Below are 19,743 nucleotides of genomic sequence, written 5' to 3'. Positions count from 1 at the left end.
CAAATGCATAGTAGAGATAGTTATAGAAAAAAAAAGAAACAAGGTATTCTGGATAACCAAGTTTTACTGAGAATGTTATTGATACAGGCGCATGAATAAGTACTTCACTATTAAATAATTTCTATATTGTTACTCAACTGGATTTCAACCCTGGAAACTTGTAAAAATATATTGACAGTGTCAGACAAGGAAATCACAGCAATCGAAGTCAGTGTACTCCAATCCCCAAGAAAGTAAAGGAAAGAGGGAAGCTACTACTACAGATGATGAGACAATACTGAGAGAAAGGAGGGCAAGCTGTAGATGAACTCTACATCAACATACTACATACTCAGAAATACAACAGAAGAGCAACTGGTGTATCTGTTTACAGTGCAGCCAAACAAAATTGTGTTAAAAAAAGTAAGCAATAATAATTGCTGATATGATGTCATGCTTCACATGGTGCTAGTAGTTTTGTGCACAAAAGCAGGACACAGTTAACTTGGTCGCCTTGCTGAGGAGTTGAAGGTGTGCAGCCTGCTGCTTCCAGCTCTCTTCCACCTCACTGTAACTGCATTCTACATTGTTTCCTGGGAATCTCTTGTTTGTATTTAGGGAATCTGAATCCAGTACAGAAATGGCAGACTCTGCCACTAACAATGAAAATTATTGAGGTATTTACAGAACATCAATATACTGAATACTAATGCAGAAAATAATACTGAACTGTACTGTACTGAGCTGTTAAGTGCTAATTACCAACAGTTAGCATGTTGAGCATGTTAGCATGCTGACATTAGCATTTAGCTCAATGCACCGCTGTGCCTAAGTACAGCCACACAGAGCTGTGAGCATGGCTGTAGAATGCAATACCATCCACCCACACAAATTTACAAGACTAAGTCAAAGGGAGGGTCCAAAGACAATATTAATAAAGCTGAAGAGGGTCTGCTTTTTCATGAAATGAAATATATGATTCAGCCTCCCTCCCCACCCCAGTACTTTTCATACAGTCCCTGGGGCTCCTGAATCACTAAATCTGGCCCTGCTACAATCAAAACGAAAGAATTTCCAGATAAAGGAGGTTTCCAACACAATTCATTGCTTTTATGTTGTTTTATATATATTTTTTTTCAATTTCCACTTTCATTTTGTCTATTTCATTTTCACTTTGCTTCATTTAATCTGTTGGTTATTATATTCAGTTTTAGTTGCATTGTTGTTTTGTTAATATGCTGTGCTGTGAAGCAGTTTGCTACCTAAATGTGCTTTGCAAATAAAACTATCACAACAGGAACATAATCACTCAGAATGTCATTGTATTTACTGGCACTTTGCATTGCTCTCTGGGGGGTTCAGTGCATTGAAATCATGCCAGGAAAATGCATCAAACAGAGCTGCCAGAAACCGTCTGCACAGGGACCTCAGGCCTGTGGATGTCTTTAGTACACACAGAGTATGTCCCTGTGTTGATTGAGACGAGAGTGAAGGATGATTCAGCCAACTACGTAACCTTTGGTTCACGGCTAGTAGACAACAGCCTCCGGTTCCTGAACCATTTTACTGGTGAAACTGCATGTACAGTTAGTGGTAATGAGATTTCTGCATGCTAATCTGAGCATAATATCTTACTGTATGAAGCTGTCAAAACACAGCTGTTACAGAAACTGCCTGCTCATGCCTTAAAATAGGTTCAAGCTTGTGATTAATTAGTTCATATTTTCTTTCCTACTTTTCTGTGCACCATTATGGCTGCCTGACAAAGTGATTCCCCAACTTTTACTGTACTCATTGTGGTCAGGCAATGATGGACAGGTGTACTGTATTCTTTGCTAAGATACCATCACAAACCTTTCCTAAACTTGAGTGGATAAACACACAACTCCCTGGGTTACCATTGGTCTTTGCTTCCATCTCTCAAACTGCAGAAACATGAGGGGGAAGAGGGAGGCACAATGCAAATACCACCTAGAATTTATTTTATTTTTTTAGGAAATGTCGAAGTTCATCTTAACCATTCACCTAAACGAGCAACTGGTGTATTTCTTTACACCTAAACAAACTGTGGGCTGAGAGGATTCATCACGTCACATAGTTTTAATAGAGGATAATGTCAATACTGTTCAGCAGATATAATGTTTATCACATTCATCATCTTAGTCTAGCATCTTAGCATGCTAACATTTGCTAATTAGCACTAAAGATAAAGAACAGTAGAGGCTGATGGGAATGTCATTAGTTTTGCAGGTATTTGGTCATAAACCTAAGTATTGAAAAATTTCACTCAAAACCACAAATATCAACCTTATGGTGGCACTGGAGGAAAAGGCAGGGGATCACAAAAGTCATTAGGATTCATCGTCTGGGCAACATGTATGACTTTCTTAAAGGTGCCCTGTGGAGTTTTCTTGTCAACAAATACAGTTTCTCTTTGCATTCAGTATAACTCAAAATGCATTGTGAGTATCCTTGAAGTCTAACAAACGTGTTGAATGCATTTCCTTCCTCATAAGACATTTGCAAAGCCAATTTTATGCGTATTTTTAATCCTGCGTTTTTTTACATACATTTACTAGCAGTCTTCTTCTTCTCTGCAGCATATCTTGCCTTGATACTGCCACCTGTTGATCATTGAAAAAATGGGAAGCCACTCATAAAAACTGCTCCATAGCGCTCCTAGAGGTCAAAAACTCCACCTTTCATTTTCATTGATTGGTCCATTGTGTATTTGAGGGCCGCAAACTGGCCTTGAGCAGTTACTCTGTCAGAAATGCAACAGAAGAGCAACTGGTGTATCTGTTTACACCTGCACAAATCGTGAGTTGAGAGGCTTCATCACAGCTGATTGCTCTCTTGATCTCGTGCTGCACACACAATGCGAGTAGTTTTCCACTTAACAGGTTGGCACAGTAAAAGGAGTTGTTTACCTTGATGACATGTTGGAAATGTGCTGGTTCTCATAAACTGCAGTAAGAGCCTGTCCCATGTAGTTCCTCATCTACTGTGACAGCTCAGTGTGGCTATTCCAGGTTGTTCCTCCCTGGAATTTTTAAAAATAGACAGCTGACAAAAAATTTTAAAAATTACCATATCTTGTTTTGTAAATGCTAACAAATACATTGCGTTTCATGTGTATACTTCACAATGAAAGCCACCCAGTGGCTCACTAGATGATTGCTTTTAATGTGAAGCAGCAGCAGAAAGAAATGTTCAGTTTGCATTAGCGGTAACTTAATATGGCTCTGATATGGCTTAGTAAACATTGGGACTTCTATCAATGAGATTACAAACAGTAATACTGAAGTAAACGCTGCATCATTTCCTGTGAAGTGGGGCAAGTTTATATATCTTTGATAATAAAAAGCAAGACTTAATAATTCTAAAATAACATGTGATTGTGTAATATCAATTTGCAGTGAAGTTACAATATCAAAAACATTATCAAAAACAATAATAATAGGTTGAAAATAGGGAGCTTGTAAAACAAACTTTTCAGCTGAGAACAAACTAACTTGCAGCAGTGAAAATCACAACAAGATGTTGGAACATTTCTATTGTTATGGGAGTGTAATCTCAAAGGATGACAAAGCCTAGAGTGAAAATAGTTCAAAATCTGGGTGAAGATTTGTGCGGCATCCCTCAAATTGAATCTAGATACTTGCTGAACATTGGTGGACTGTTGCAGTTTTGGTGTCTTGCAGTGGTTGATGTGGGTGTTCATGATGGTCTTTCATAAAGCTGTATGAAAGCAGGCCACAAATACAATGAAGGCCTTTATAACTCTGAGCTAATTCATCCAACAATATCCTCAAGTGGCCATTCAGCCTCAATGTAAACAAAGAAAACAAAGATGGATTGTACAAGTGACAGCTGATGGTGATTGAGAGATGTGTAGTTATTGTTTTATTGGTCTCTGTAGAATAGCAGAATAGGCAGATAACAGCAACAAAACAACAAACAGAGCACACAGTGTTGTTTTGATTGGATGATAATTCCCATTGGCTGTTCTCTGTGGGGCAGCTGTACATGTACACATTATAGCTACTTTTCCAACAAAAGTAGAAGGAACTTTTATCCCAAGGAACTACTTTTAAAGGAACTAAAAAGTTCTTCAGCCCATTATTGTGTGCATTTCCACTGCAGTCTAAAGACCCGGGAAGATTAGGCAAATTACACCTATTAGGTTCTACCCATCACATAGCTGCATAACTCTATTGTTTTAACTTATTAAACACATCACCTGCAATTCAGCATAAGGACCTCTGCTTATTTTAACCTATGCACTCTCACCTGTTTTAAATACTGAGCTTACCGGTGAATGGTGAAATTGAGAGCCACTACTTCCTCAGAGCGTTGTAAATATTTAAATATGGTAACATAAGCATTATGTGTCTTTTACATATATAGCAGTATATACTTGTTTTCAGATATAAGAACAGCCACTATACACACATTTAGTTCCACAACTATTTATTTATCTGCAGAAATACAAATGTGCAAAATACAGCGTTTGTGTGCTTCAGTAGGAGACATGGGACCAGGGCTGCTGTTGGTTGCAGGAGTAAACACTCTAGTCTCTGCAGCCTGCAGTTCACTTTACCCATCCGTTTCATCTGAAAAACACAGTGAAAAAAAAGTTGTGTCTCACTGCAACGGCATTAACAAGATATAATTTTGTACAATCGATTTAGCCAACCTTTGTCTTAAGGAACACCACGATTCTACACAATTAGCATTAACGGTTGGTGTTAGCATTTAGCTAACAGTTGTTCAGGATAACAATAGCATGACAACAGTTAGCAGCTATAGAATTTAACAAGCAGCATGTGGGCCGTTTGTGATTTACCTTCAACCAACTAGTCATCCAGTGTCCTTCACCACGGCTTCAACAGCGAGCCACTGCGGCAGAGAAGGATGGCCTGTGACCCAGCAACGCACGTCAAACCACCGCTGCTCCGCAGGTGGGAGCTTGACCAATCAAAAATGTTCGGCACAGCAAGCCCCACCCTGAAAGTCCCTGTGCTTCTGAAATGTACTATCCCCCTGAGCAGGGACCTTTGGGGGGTAAAAAAATGTCCCTGGTACTTAATTTAGACCCTGGTCCATGCAGTGGAAATGCACTGAATTCCTCCAAAGGTTCCTAGTCCCTGGGGAAAGTTCCTGCGGTCGAAACACAGCTTATGTTGCATTTCATTTCACTGAATTGCATTGTGTTAAATTAAAGTGCTACACATAGACAATGTTCCCACACATGTCTGCACACACAAGGGTGCGTTCTAATTTGTAGCTCTCTAAGATCAATAAATCATAAGCACATTCATTTCTAGACATTAGTGTGAGACATTAACAAGTGAGACCATTATGGAAAAGAATGGCAGACTCCATCCAGAATGGGCTGTGTTTTATGCCACAGAGTGGAGAAGTATGGTAATGTGTTTGTGGAATTTACAGAACTAAAGCTTTCAGAGTTTTAGAGGTTGTTTTTTAGAGTTGGGTTCAATTACTTAATAGGTTCAGACAAGTCCTCCTCAGCAACAGGCACATGGCTCAAGGATGACCGTGACGAAAGATTAGGTGATAGAGAAACAGGGTCAATGTTGGGATGAACTGCTTCGTTGGTCTCCATCTCATCTCCAGCCATCTCCTAGTCACAGTAAACTTAACTGTTGGCTGAACATGGCTACTTGTGACATCAATCCCTCTGACGTCCAGTGATATGTGGTTGAGCGCATAGTAAAGAGTGTGGAAAACTCAATGCACATGCTTTCATCCCAGAGACTCTGAGCTATTTCCGGCAAGGTACCTAGACCTCCTCAAGAAGCAGTCCATGATACATGACGTTCCAGTGTTCATTTAGTCATGAAAGATCCTTCTATGTCAGACCTTCAGCAGCCCAGAAAAATACATGAAAGTCTCTTGCCTCCAACCGCTGACATGGTCAAGCACTTGTTTCTTGACACTTGCAGTTCAGCTTTTGGCACAGTTCAAGATGGTGACGAGCTATATGCCAAGTTTATGGATAAATGGATCAAGATGCAGGTGAGAAATCTTCAGCCTACCTGCAGCATCTTCAGAAGTGAGCACCTTCTAAATCAATTGTGTAGAGGATGTTGGGATAATTCCCTCATCTCAGAGCTCCAGTTGAAACAAAAGAAAGCAAATCCTTGATCATTTACTGAGTTGCAATTGCTTTTGCTCACAGAGGAGGATTGCAGTGCAGCTAAAACCATGTGCATGAAGCAACATCTTGGTGCTACAAAGCAGAAAGTGACATCTCACTTGCAAGTTGCCTACAGTGACGGAGAAGAGAAAGGGGTGTGTGCTGCACTAACTACACTTACTCAGCAACTTATCAAGAAAATGGCAGAGATCCAAAGGCAGGTAGGTAGGTAGATCAGGTCGTCAATTTATTGGCAGTTCAATTTCATGTGTCTAAGTGCCTCTGAGCAAAGCACTGAATCCCAGGTTGCTCCCGCAGTGCAAGCCAGGGCTTTGCATGGCAGCTCCATCGCTATCAGTGTGTAAGTGTGTATGTAAATGGTTGAATGAGAGGCAAAATTGTAAAGCACTTTGTCCGTTAAGGTAGAGGTCATGTAAATGCAGTCTATTTACCATTTAGAGCTAATTAGCAAATGTTAGCATGCTCCTATGCTAAACTAAGATGGTGACCATGGTAAACATTATATTCTCTAAACATCAGCATGATAACATTGTCATAGTGACAATATTTGCATGTTGATGTTAGCATTTAGCTCAAAGCACCTCTGTGCCTAAGTACAGCCTCACATAGCTGCTAGCATACAGAATGCAGAAACAGAATAAAAGACCTTCCTCACATGTCTCTCGCAAAGCAATGCATTTTTTTCTTATTCAAATCCCAGTACCTCATTAAAGTCACATCATAGAGAACCAGGAATCCACTGACTTTTACATTATTTGAGTGTAGTAATAAACAACAGGAATGGAAATGAGAGTGATTGGTTTTTCCCAAGTTATAAATCCTGCACGTCATTTGCATAAAACTGAACCTTTTTCAACTTCTTCCTGTTGCATATCTGGGCGACTTCTGATTTTTGATTTGCAATAGAAGGTACCAGGATGTTATTTCAAGGCTAAATTCATAATGAATGAAACTGTGTCATGCCTCTAGTGTTCTGGGGGACAGCCTTGTTCCATGTTTCCAACATTATAGTATAGAAGTATAAAAACTGTTATACAAATGAACTTGTGTTCCTTCAAGGGAAGAGATGCCCACAACTCCTTCCTCACTGCCCCTGTATCTTCCACCAGATCTCTGAAGCTAATCCAGAATAGGGCTGGGCAATTAATCAAAAAGTACCAAAACCGAAATTATGCCTCTCTTATCGACCTCATTTAGGTCACTTTGCTATGTTCGATAAAATCATTCCTTCATACAGGCTGCTGCATGTCCATTGATAGTACAACAACAAATCTAACTCTATAGACCGAAGTGCACAATCAGTCAGAGCTTGCTGTGTGGGTTAATTTCATTAGTCGAGTTGGCTTTGTTCCACCTGCAGTTTTAAGAGGTGTAATTGACCCTTTGTGTTCAATCTAACACGGACAGACAAAACAACTAAAATGTTGGAGGTTGGACGTTGGGGGTGGGTGCAGATGAGGAAGAGCTAGTACATTAAAAAAAGATATCATTTCAGAAGTGTGGGCACACTACTGGCTTTGTTAACATGATACAGAACAAAACAAAGCTAAATGTAAATACTATCAGATAATAATGCAGCACAGCCTCTTTGGAAGCACTCAGTGTAGTGTGTTAGGTGAAGGCAGGGGCACACATTAGGACTGTTGAGCCGATTATGAATATGATTTGGGTGTGATGATTAACTGGACTAAGCTGGACCAGCTCAGTTCCAGTCTGGATCAATCTGGGTGTTGACAGTTGTCAGATAAAATCATATAGTGTTTGACATGTAAAGATACTAATCTAAAGTCTTCAGAACCAATCACTGCCAGTTGTTCTCATAAAGATTTTTTAAACATGTTTGATATTTGCGACGAAGTTGGCGACCAATGAAATCACTTGCGTGTTACCCGAGGGAGGCATACCAGTAAATAAACAGCTGATGTAAGCTTCATTGTAAGTTTGCTCAACTTCAATTCCCTCTGTAGGCTGTACAGTATGTGTTGTCTATGCCTCTCCATCCAGAATCTCACTAAAATGTCACTACATATATATATTTTGCCCTATATTGCCCTATGTTGTTTTTTATGTTTTATGTAAAGCACTTTGAATTGCCTTGTTGTTGAAATGTGCTTTACAAATAAACTTGCCTTGCGCAAGCTGCTGGTTGCTGTCCATGTTTGTTTTGAAACACGCAGCAGTTGGCATTCTCGCAGGATTTCTGATTCCGTATTCAAGTATTTCTGATTCTGATTCTGATTTGCAGGGGCGTCTACCACCAGAACTCCAGTGGTTATTGACCAAGTCGCTCAGTGTGTTGTATAGTGTATATTTACTCAGTTGGAAGATTTATGCTCCTTCCTGACTGTCAAAGAAATCTGTGGATTGGTGGAAACAATATTTATGTGTGGTTTGTTCAGTCTTTGTAGGTTTCAGCTACTTCAGGTTTGTTCCAAGCTTCATTCAGTGTGATAGAGAGGCAGTGTGGCTGTTCTCAGGACAGCCAGGTGTGTTGACCACAAGAGCATAGTCAGGTTAGCAGTAAACCGTAAATGTAACAGTGAATGTTCAGTATAAGCTACAGTTTGTAAGATAATAAATGCTTCAACTTCTTGCGAGCCAAGCGGTGTTCCCGAGTTTTGTGACGGAGGTTAGTTCTGAAGTTAGCTACAACCTCAGCCCTTCCTGACCACAGTCTGGAGAATGAAGCAGGTTGTTTCAGAATGAACTTCCCATTGAAGTCAGGCCAACAGGGTCATCCTCTGCAGGCTGAAAACCCAACTTTTCCAACTACACCTCGACACCCCACACTGGCGCTTAATTATATTTCATATCCTTGTGAATAACCTTGTGAAGCTTGTACTGTAGCACTGACACTGGTGTCAAAAGTATTCACATTCATTAGTCAGGTAGAAGTACTATATAGATACTAGGGTTAAAAAATACTTCTGCAGAAGTTGAAGTATCAACTCAAGCTTTTTACTCAAGTAAAAGTATAAAAGTACTGATTTCAAAACTACTTAAAGTATAAAAGTAAAAGTAATGCAAGGAAAAAAATGGCATTAACGACAAAAGCTTAGGCGGCGCCACAGGGGCCTATTGTGCACTACCCCACCTAAAAAAACATTTTTTTAAAGGCCATAATGATTATAATGTTATATTAAAATGTTAATGTTGAAAAATTTGGGATGCACTAGGCTACCTGTTTCAGCCGCATATATGCCCATTGAAAATGAACGCATTTTAGTACAATGCAAATACATTAAAGAACCACATATGTGTACTACTGAGCATTAATGTGTTTAATGGAGTGGAAGATATGATGACTAGTTGCCTATAAGTATTGTAATGGTGCAAAAAGTCAAACTTCAGAGGCATGTCATCAATAACCTTTATTGGAATGTAAATGTACATCCAAGCTTAGCTGCAGGAATCTGTGAGGGCAACAGCCAAAATTGGTGTACCCAGGGCAGGCTTAGTAACAATTACCCTTGTATGGTTGTCTATATACAATAAACATTAGTGCTGTCAAAATGAATGATTAATCCAAGTGATTAATCAAAAAATAAAAAATAACTCAAACGTGATACCTTCCTGGTATGTACTATGCTCAATTCTATAGCTAATGGCAACAATGTCACATTTAACTAGAAGATGTAACAAACAATTTTGACTCAATCATGTATATACAACAACAGGGTAATTTACATCAGGATCAGTTAAGCACAGAACATACAACAAAGAGTTACCAATAGGCTTTGTTCAGCCACAAAAGCAGCTGGTTCTCAAAGTTCTTTGAGCTAATACATGCTCTTCTTGGCCTGAAGATCAGCCCTGCAACACTAAACAGTCTTTCACAGGCTGTTGAGGCAGGGAGTGCGGTATTAAGCTTAAGTGATAGCTGGCACACAGCTGGGAAAGACTTCAGTACCTCTACTGTGTCTCCTGGGCACCCCAGGAGACAACTGTCATTTCAAGAGGGCCAGTCTTCTTCAAGGAGGAAAAGAATTCCTCTTCCTCAGATGATTGGGAGCCCTTGCTGATGTGATTCTCGGCCTGACAGTCCAAGTAGTTTCTGATATAGTCAAGGCCTGTGGAATAAAAAACAAAAATCAGGACAATTTTGACCATATGACAGTATTGTAATTGTGTATTGTATGTGTGTGTTCATTTCAAACTCATTTCACTGTCTCCATAGAAATTACACGTATTATAGGGATGTTGAGAAGTGAGACACTTACCAAGTTTGGGGATATTTTCGTCACTAGTCCAGCAGGTCTTAAATTTGGGAACTAGAATGGCTGCGGCTATCTTGTTCTCTTGTTATTCTCACTATTCTTTCTACGGCTGAGAAGAGTGAATTCCAACTTGTAGCAACAGGCCGTACGAGTTGGAGTTTGCAGTGGTCTTCAAATACTTCAGATGCGATGGTTGATCTTGAACTTTTGTTCCACAGGCTAGAGCATTTGGCAAATGTGGACCTTGACACGCGCTTGTACAATGGGTTGACCTCTGCTTTTGAAGCATCAACTGTGGACACTAAATTGAGGAGGTGGCAGGCGCAGCGATGGTGCTTGGGTAGCTGGTATTCCAAGTAGTCATCTTCGTCCAACAGGGCTCCGGCATCAACAAATTCAATACCCTCAATGCTTTCCTCTTCTTCATCATAATCATCATTTTGGCCACCATCATCCTCTTCTCCATCACCCTCTTCTACAAGTTCAGGATTGTTGTTCTCATCAGTCTGCCTATAAACTCTGAAGGCTTTCAGGAAGTTTGATCCGTTGTCAGTTGTTGTGCGAACAATCTTCTCTCTGATATTGAAGTCTGTGTGAATATCATTTAGGGCACCAGCCACGGCAGAAAAGGAATGGGACCCTTTAAGTTGCTTGCATGCCAGGGCAGCACAAGATCTCTACATGGTCTGAGGGTTAAACCAGTGCGCAGTGACACCAATGAAACAGCGACAGTGTGCCGTCCAGCAGTCTGTTGTTGTTGCTATGAACTCAATTTCACTAAGGGCAGCTTTCAGTTTTCTTTTCATTTCAACAGAGGCCTTTGTGACTTTGTTTACAACAGTATTGCGTGTCATGACATTTGTATTTGGCTGAAGATGTTGCACAAGATCAATGAAGCTCTGTTGCTGAACAATGTGTGGTGGGTGCAAGCCTTGGACAATGAATTGGAGGACTACTTTATCCACACTTGCCTGGGACACTCTTCGAGTCTCCCACAACTTGGTTTGTTTGGAGGGTGGGGCCAAAGAACCTTCAGTGGATGACTTCCTTTTGAGGGCTGCTGAAGTAAGTTGTGTGTACCTCTTTAGACGAGTGGGGTGTTTCTTCTGTGGAGAAAATGAATGCACAGGCACAGATTGAGATTCATATTACTTCTCTCAAACCACAAGGTCAGACTATCTAGGACTTCCGCTGTATTAATGTCATGCTTGAAGTTCATGAATGAAGGTCAGACTACAAGTTAGGGTGCAGTTTCACTGGTCTATGCAATTACTTAATACTTCTTAAGATAATCTTAAATATATCTAAGTGTACTCAACTGTGCTATTTTGAGACACCATGAAATATGAACTTAAATGTACTTTTAATATACTATGTCTGTATTTAAAAAATGTATTTAGATATCACTTAGTACATTTGAACCCATAGTGTACTACAAGTGGTAACTAAATATATATATTTTTTGAGTTTATTAGTGTGTCTAATCACAACCCAGAGTTGAGTCCAGGAGGCAGAGTTGCAGTCTTACATGCTTTTCTGCGCTTCCAGAGCAATTACCCACCCGAAACCCCATAGCTACCGTGTCTGTCCCCCGATCGATTAAATTAATTAAATCAAAACTAAAACAGGAGTTATACATAAAAACCTAATAAAAATTAACACCAATGATGCAATCGTACAACGAAATAAGATAATTAAATGTGGACTTATAAACATATCTCTGTCATAGAAAGCTGTACTAGTAAAATATTTAATATCAGATTATATTATTATATTGACTTATTTTGTCTTACTGAAACCTGGCTGGGTCATGAAGAATATGTTAGCCTAAATGAATCCGCTCTGCCTAGTCATATTAATGCTCACATTCCTCAAGGCACCAGCTGAGGATGTGGAGTTGCAGCTATCTTCAACTCTAAAATCAACCCTAAACCTAAACTGAATTATAACTCATTCGAAAGCCTTGTTCTTAGTCTTTCACACCCAACCTGGAAAATACTACAGCCAATTCTATTTGTTATAGTGTACCATACTCCTGGTCCATATTTTGAATTTTTATCTGAATTCTCAGAGTTTTATCAAGTCTAGTCCTTAAAACAGATAATTATTGTAGGGGATTTTAATATTCATGTGGACGTCGATAATGATAGCCTTAGTACTGCGTTTATGTTATTAGATTCAAATGACTTGTACATAAACCCACTTACTGTTTTAACCACACCCTCGACCTTGTTCTGGTATATGGCATTGAAATTGAATATTTAATAGTCTTACCACAGAATCTTTTATCTGACCATTTCTTTTACTTTTGAACTCCTATTACTAGACTACATGCCATTAAGCACAAATTCCTATAATAGTTTGCTATCTGATTGTTACAGACAGAACTGACCGGAGACACGGGGAAGATACTGATATGGTTTATTGAGAGACAAGGAGATTGAACAGATCATGGATGGAAGTATACAGTCCTTTCACTGGCGATCGTGGAGCTCTGGAGTAGTGTTGCTGAATACAGGTGAGTAGGTTCACACAGGGCTGGGAACCGGAGAGACACACACACGGGAGACGAGACACACACGGGAGTGAAGACACACGGGACCAGGAGCTGGAGAAGCAAACTCGCGGGAGACTGAAGACACTCAGGAACTGGAACTGGAATGACACACACGGAGAACTGGAGTAACCGGAGACGGGGTCAAGGCACTCGAGGCTGGTAGGAGTTTCGTTCGGGTAAAGTGAGTCCAAGGCGTTTGTAGAATCAGGGGAACTAGCGTTCTATCCTGTGTCTTAAACCAGACCAGACACAGACTGTGGTGAGGAGCCGGGTTTTATAGGGGAGTGGAATGCTAATTGGCTGCAGGTGTGTACGAGGTGACAGGTGCTTGGCATTAGTACTCAGGTGAGGGAGTGCAGAGTGAAGGGGAGTGGCTGGAGAGAACATGACACTGATATTGCTGTAGCTAAATTTAACTAAGTAATTCCATTTGCATTTAATTCTGTCCCATGTCTCAATATAACAGACAACTCCTGTGCTAACTTCAGTCCCTCCCAAATTGACCATCTTGTTGATAGTGCTGCAGGCTCAGTGCAAACAACACTCGACTCTATTGCACCTCTAATAAAGAAGATAATATAAACAAAGATTAGCTCGATGGTATAACCCCCAAACCCACAAATTAAAGCAAATATTGCGAAAACTTTGAAAGAAATGGCATTCCACCAATCTGGAAGAAACTCGTTTAGTCTGGCAAGATAGTCTTAAAACATATAGGAAGGCCCTCCATAATGCCAGAGCAGCCTATTGCTCATCATTAATAGAGGAAAATAAGAACCCCCCCCAGGTTTCTTTTCAGCACTGTAGCCAGTCTGACAGAGAGTTTAAGCTCTATTGAGCCATGTATTCCTATAGTATCTCAGTAGTAATGACTTCATGAGCACCACTGTCCTTAACGAAGAGAAATGATTGCCAATCAACTGATTGAGACTCATATAATATACTAAACTATCAATTGGAAATTCAGATTAATAATTAAATTAATAAAACTCTAACCAGAATTAACATCAATAGCTAGTAGGTTGAAGGATTTGGAGTTCAACATAGAAGAGGTTAGCAAAATTTTCACTCTTGTGCAACAAGAAACCAGCATAATTATACACAAGCATTTATTAACAGATAATAAAGCAAAAAACACACAATTTTAATTATAAATCTCTAAATCTCTAAATGCACTAAGCTATAGAACAAAAGGGCGTGTGAATGTGTGTGCGCATGTGTGTATGAGAGAGAGAGAGAGAGAGACCCAAAATGGCTGCTTGGGTCCAAAATGGCATCAAACAAAATAAATTGAATTCAAAATGGGACATGGGACGTCACAGGTCAGACTGACCACTGGTAGCTGGCAACTGGGTTCATGGGTGGAATTTATACCTCTGGGGATTCTGGGAGACTGAGTTCCATGGCTCTCCTTTGTTTACAGAACAAAAGAGCATGCAGTAATACTTGCCAAATATGTCTGTGCAGGATACTTAAGTTAAATAAAATTTTCTGGAAGATGATCTTCATGCTTAATTTTTTTTCATTTTTATTGCTTGCTGCTTGGGGTCACCAACAGGCGACGGTGCCTAAAGCAGATTTAACATATATATACAGCAACTAGCCTAATGTCTTCTTCATGCCTTACCCTTTTCTTCCCCTGTGCTTTCTCTTCTCCTATATTTCCATTCTCTATCCAAACTGAATATATACAATTTGTCGATTGTATTGTAATTGTATATATTCAAATTTTGGAAACGTCCTATCATAACTGGGGCCGAACTTGGCACTTCATTAAATGCTGAATTGTTGTGATCTCATTTCCTTATTTGTGAAAGGCAGAGGCAGGGAGAAAATATATTGTTTATTTTCATAATTCCTTCTCAGCCATTTATTTATAAAATTGCTTATAGGATGTTTCCAAATTTAATGAAGTTGGCATTAAACAAAGTGGCTCTTGCTTCACTCCTGATCTTGCCATCCTTTATAATTACTCCAATTCCTCAATCTCTTCTCTCCCTCTTCCATTCCTTCCACTCTTTCTTTCATCATTGTCTTTGTTACTGCTTGTGCTGTATTTGTAATTTTCTGGTTCTTCTTGTCTCACCTCCTCTCTCATTTCTGTTCTCTGTTATCTTTTATGTGTTGTCCTGTTTCATTTGTCTCAAATCAACCTGATATAGCCGGAGGTGCTAATTGTGGAAGCTGATTGGATGACAGAATGTTTCACATGGTTACATCACATCTTTGAAAAGTCAAAAGTTCTTGACCAATTGCAGTATGGTGGACAAGATACACTGTGTATGCGTGTGTGTTGGATGAATGATTGGGAAATTAATGATTGTCTGCATAAAGTATTTGGTTATTTGTGTAAATTCTCCATATTCTCCCCGCAACTGTAAAATATAGTGCAAGAAATCAGCTTTTAACAAGCCCTAAAACATTTTTTAGCCAAACAAGCAGCATGGCTCTAGGGATGGCTATATATTTGGCTTATTTAATGAGCCCAAGAGGTTAGGAGAATCCTTGACATTAGAAATTAGTAATTAATCAATAGCAATTAGTAAAATCATGATTATTTAGCTAGCAAAGGTTTAAAAATACTAATAATTACTCACTGCAATGATTAGTTGTCTTCAAAGTGAAGACAAATGAGGTATAAAGACTTGCTTCTGAAGACACAAGTTCAATATTTATCTACTAAATATGCCTTCATGCTTACTTTTGAGTTGTCTTCATTAATGAAGCCATGACAATGAGATGCTTTCTACCTTAATTTAACTGTCTGTGTCTTGCTCACGATATCCTACACTAATTTACTTCATCCGTTAATTGGCTCTGACAGAAATGAGGGTCACATGCTATATTGTGGCTTTACGTTAATGCACGTGCACAAAAATTCCACTGCAATGTCTTTGTGTCATAGTTTGAAGTTTTGTCCTGTTTCCTGTTTTATTTTGTAGTGTTCTCCTCTCCTGTGTGTCTTGCGGATTTACTTCCTGTCTTTGTTTGCTTTCCCTCCAGTTTAGTGTTGGCTCCACCTTGATTGTTTGCACCTGTGTCTCGTTGTCTCACTTACCTCAGTGTATTTAGTCCGGGATTTTTCTTTTGTTCATTGTCGGGTTGTTGCTCTTGTCGTGTGCAATTTGGTTGTGCGCTGTTCCCGTGTGCATCGGTTACCAGTGAGTTCTCTTACATCAATGCTTGCCTGTATTGTGGACTTTTGTGTTTTGCCTGCTCCCTGTTGGATTTGTTTGCTTTTTGGATTTGTTCTCTATTTTCACCGCTGCCTGCCTGAGGCCCGTGGTCGTTCCCTGCCGGTGGTTGCGACCACCATGTTCTCTCTGCTGTTGTTCTGCCTGCCATGTTACACAAGCCAGCTACCTTTCCTGTGCTGCCTGCCACGCTAGCCAAGCCAGAACCTACACCCACCGTCTCCGTCCTCTGAGTCCAGTCAATTCTCCACAGGCTGGAGAATTGCCCGCTCTGGAAGAACGTTTATCAACCTGTCATTGTTTGCCGTATTATAATAAAGAACTGTCAACTACTATCCAGTTTCCCCCTTTCCTGTATTCTGCATTTGGGTCCTTAGACTGTGCTGCATAACACTATTTGCAATTATCTGCCTCCTTAGTACAAGCACATCTTACACACCTCATGTACTGGTGTACTTTAAACACTAGGGTACTAGTTTGACAGCATTGTTAAATGGTCAGTGTTTTGTAGAAGGCGCGGGATGTGTGATGTACCCTAACATAAAGAGTTTGCCCCCCCAATTGAATTAATAAAGTTCAACTTTACTTATTTCTGTGGGGTTTTACACTGCATTTTCCAGAAATTGCCTTGTCAGTTAAACAGTGTGAGTAGGAAGCTTTTGTCAGAGAACAACTGAGTATTTAACCACTAATAATGTGCTCTCAATCTATCAATCTGGTTTGAAAAACAGTACAACGGCAGCTGTCATAAAGATAATTAATGATTATCATTGCATCTTTGGATAAAGTGCACCACTGTGCAGCTGTTTTCATTGACCTATCTAAAGCTTTTGATAATGTGGATCACACAAAGTTGAAGAGCAGAGTCCTCAGTGTTTTCTTTGTTGAATCTGTGCAGTGGTTTGCAAACTGTTTATCACGCAGAACACTGTTTTTTCTGTTCGTGATTATGGAGCTATTATATACAAACAGGCCAAATTGGCATTACAAATTCGATTGCCTGTGCTCATTATTGTGTTCTGTATGACTATATGAAGACTGATCCATTGGTACATTCTGATAGATAAAGCCAATCTTGTTTTTTTGCCTTGTTGGCAGAATGGGAATCCTACCAACAATATTCCTTCAAATGTGTACATATGATTTGAAAATGTCAGAACTTTAAAATATTCCACAATGTACGTTCTTGTAATGTAGTCTTATGCAGAGATAGATTCAAAATTTTCATGGAGCAACTGTAGATAAACAGATCTATTGCAGGTCCAATTTGTGCAATTATACCAAGTAAGACAGTATAACAATCAGCTAGTATGTTTAGCCTAGTTATACTGCCACTGTATCAAAAGCTGTTTGACCATGGGACAGGGTAAATTATATGTCAACACCAGTTCAAACTAAATCAGGCAAAATTTCAAAGGCAAAAATAATCTGCAGTAGAGTCATTAAGCAAAACAATCAATATTTAGCCCCATCAATACTAAAGGGTCCTCTTAAATGTCCACAGAGAAAAACAAACAAAACAAAAAGAGTCCTCTTCATATATTCCAAATGGAGCAGTCCAAACATGAAACAAAAAAACAAAATACGTGATCCCCCTTCAAAATTAAAAAATAAAATAAAACCCACAAAATAGCAATGCACTGGAAAAATGTAATCCAAGAATCAATATCACCGGTGAAGGAAGGGAAATCTTGAACCGGACCTGGAGCACTTCGTCAGTCAACCCTCCACAGTTGTGGTTCTCAACTTTTCGAACTTCCTTAAACCTCTTTAATAAGTGATTGTATACCCACAAAAATCTTTATGTGTACACATATGCAAGATTATCCCTCTGCTACTTGGCTTGTAACCTGCACTTACTGCCTCCCCACCTCCCTTTGTCTTCTCCTCAAACACTTATGTCCTCCTCCTGTTCACTAGGCCCAAAGCCTCTTAAAGAGACCACACCCAATTGTACATTATAAACTGACCAGCCTTACATTTGCAGTTAACCTGGCTGATTAGTGAGTGCATGAAAGAACAAATAAGCATAGCGAGGCATAACCTTGCAAGGATTTTTAATGTTTAATATGTTTTAGACCAAACATAATTATCAATCATCTTTTCACACTTGTGGCGGTGTCAGTGAAACTTTGTTTCCAAGTTGTGTAGCCTTGTTAAAAAGTATGTGTTAGATAGCAGTCTGGTGAGCCTTCAGATTGTTACAAAGAAGCAACAGGGATTTTCTCGTATATTTTTATCTCTGCGGGAGGTTATATTTTTGGTCCCATCAGTTTGATAGTTAGCAGGGTATCTCAAAAACTTTTCCCTGAAATTTGGTGGAAAGTAAGGGCGAGTGATTTGTTTTAGGTGTGAATTTTTTTTAAGATCTTTACACAATTTTGAATACTTTTGCTATTTTGCATTATGCATTTCAGTCTACCATAACCGATAAAAATAGGGTGGAGAAAAATAACAGAAACACCTCTTTGTGTAATGCAATACAATACAACAGCACCACAAACTACAGTCTCCAAAGTGACCGTAAAGTAAACACCTCTTTGAAACTGTTTCAACAAACTGAATATGATAACTTCAATGAAGTGTTGAAAATCTGGTAGGGCAGGTTTAGTTATAAGCAAATATCAATGATATTTATTAATATTAATCAAAATTATTAATATCACTAAAAGGATTAATAAGGATTAATAATTACGGGGCGCCACCCTGGGATCAGGGACAATAACTGAACTGTGAATACAGTCTCAAAAATGTGTTTGTCACACGTAAGGCATGTGTGAGGGGTATAGGTGTAGGTTAGTGGAAGAGAGAGAGAGAGAGAGAGAGAGAGAGAGAGAGAGAGACAAAGCAAGGCACAGAGGATCCTAAATGCTGCAGCAAGACACAATAACTGTCCCTTTATTACTCAGGAACCCGGCAAGCGAACTTTGTAAAGAAAATGTTTAATGTGTATCTTCCTTCTTCAGGTATATATGAGACTATTAAGTGTATACCGATCTCCTTCAGGATCCAAAAATGTGTTCAACAAACACAAAAACAGTCTGTTTCTCATCCAGCAAGTTAAGACCTTCACAAGTACAACATTGATAAAAACAGCTCGCCTCCTGTAGCAACTTGCATCGCAGTGCTGGATTTTGCCAAAATCAAAAATAAATAAATAAATAAATCAATGACTCATCATTGACGTCATCATGTATACAGAAATGTAAAATCAAAAGACAGAAATAAATAAGTTTGTGGGGGGGGGGGGGGATAAATACCTGCATAAATACATAACAATTGAATAAATAATTATTCATATAAATGACTAAATAAATAAATTAACAAATAAATAAATGAATGAATACAAATAAATTAATAAATAAATACATTAATTAACAAATTAACAAATAAAATAGAAAATTAAATGGGACAGTAAATAAATATGGGAATGAATACAAATGTAAATTAATAAAGAAGCAAATTAAAACAGAAATATCAATTTGTGTCACATTTTATTAATTCATTTTAATTTTTTTTGTGCATTTAATTCCATATTAATTTATTTATTGAGTCATTTATTTTTTAATTTATTTTTTAATTTATTTTTTATTTTGGCAGTTCTGGTCCTCC

This window comes from Siniperca chuatsi, linkage group LG8 (assembly GCF_020085105.1).
Source record: "Siniperca chuatsi isolate FFG_IHB_CAS linkage group LG8, ASM2008510v1, whole genome shotgun sequence".
In the NCBI taxonomy this organism is placed as follows: Eukaryota; Metazoa; Chordata; class Actinopteri; order Centrarchiformes; family Sinipercidae; genus Siniperca; species Siniperca chuatsi.
Note: the sequence above shows the minus strand (reverse complement) of the source record.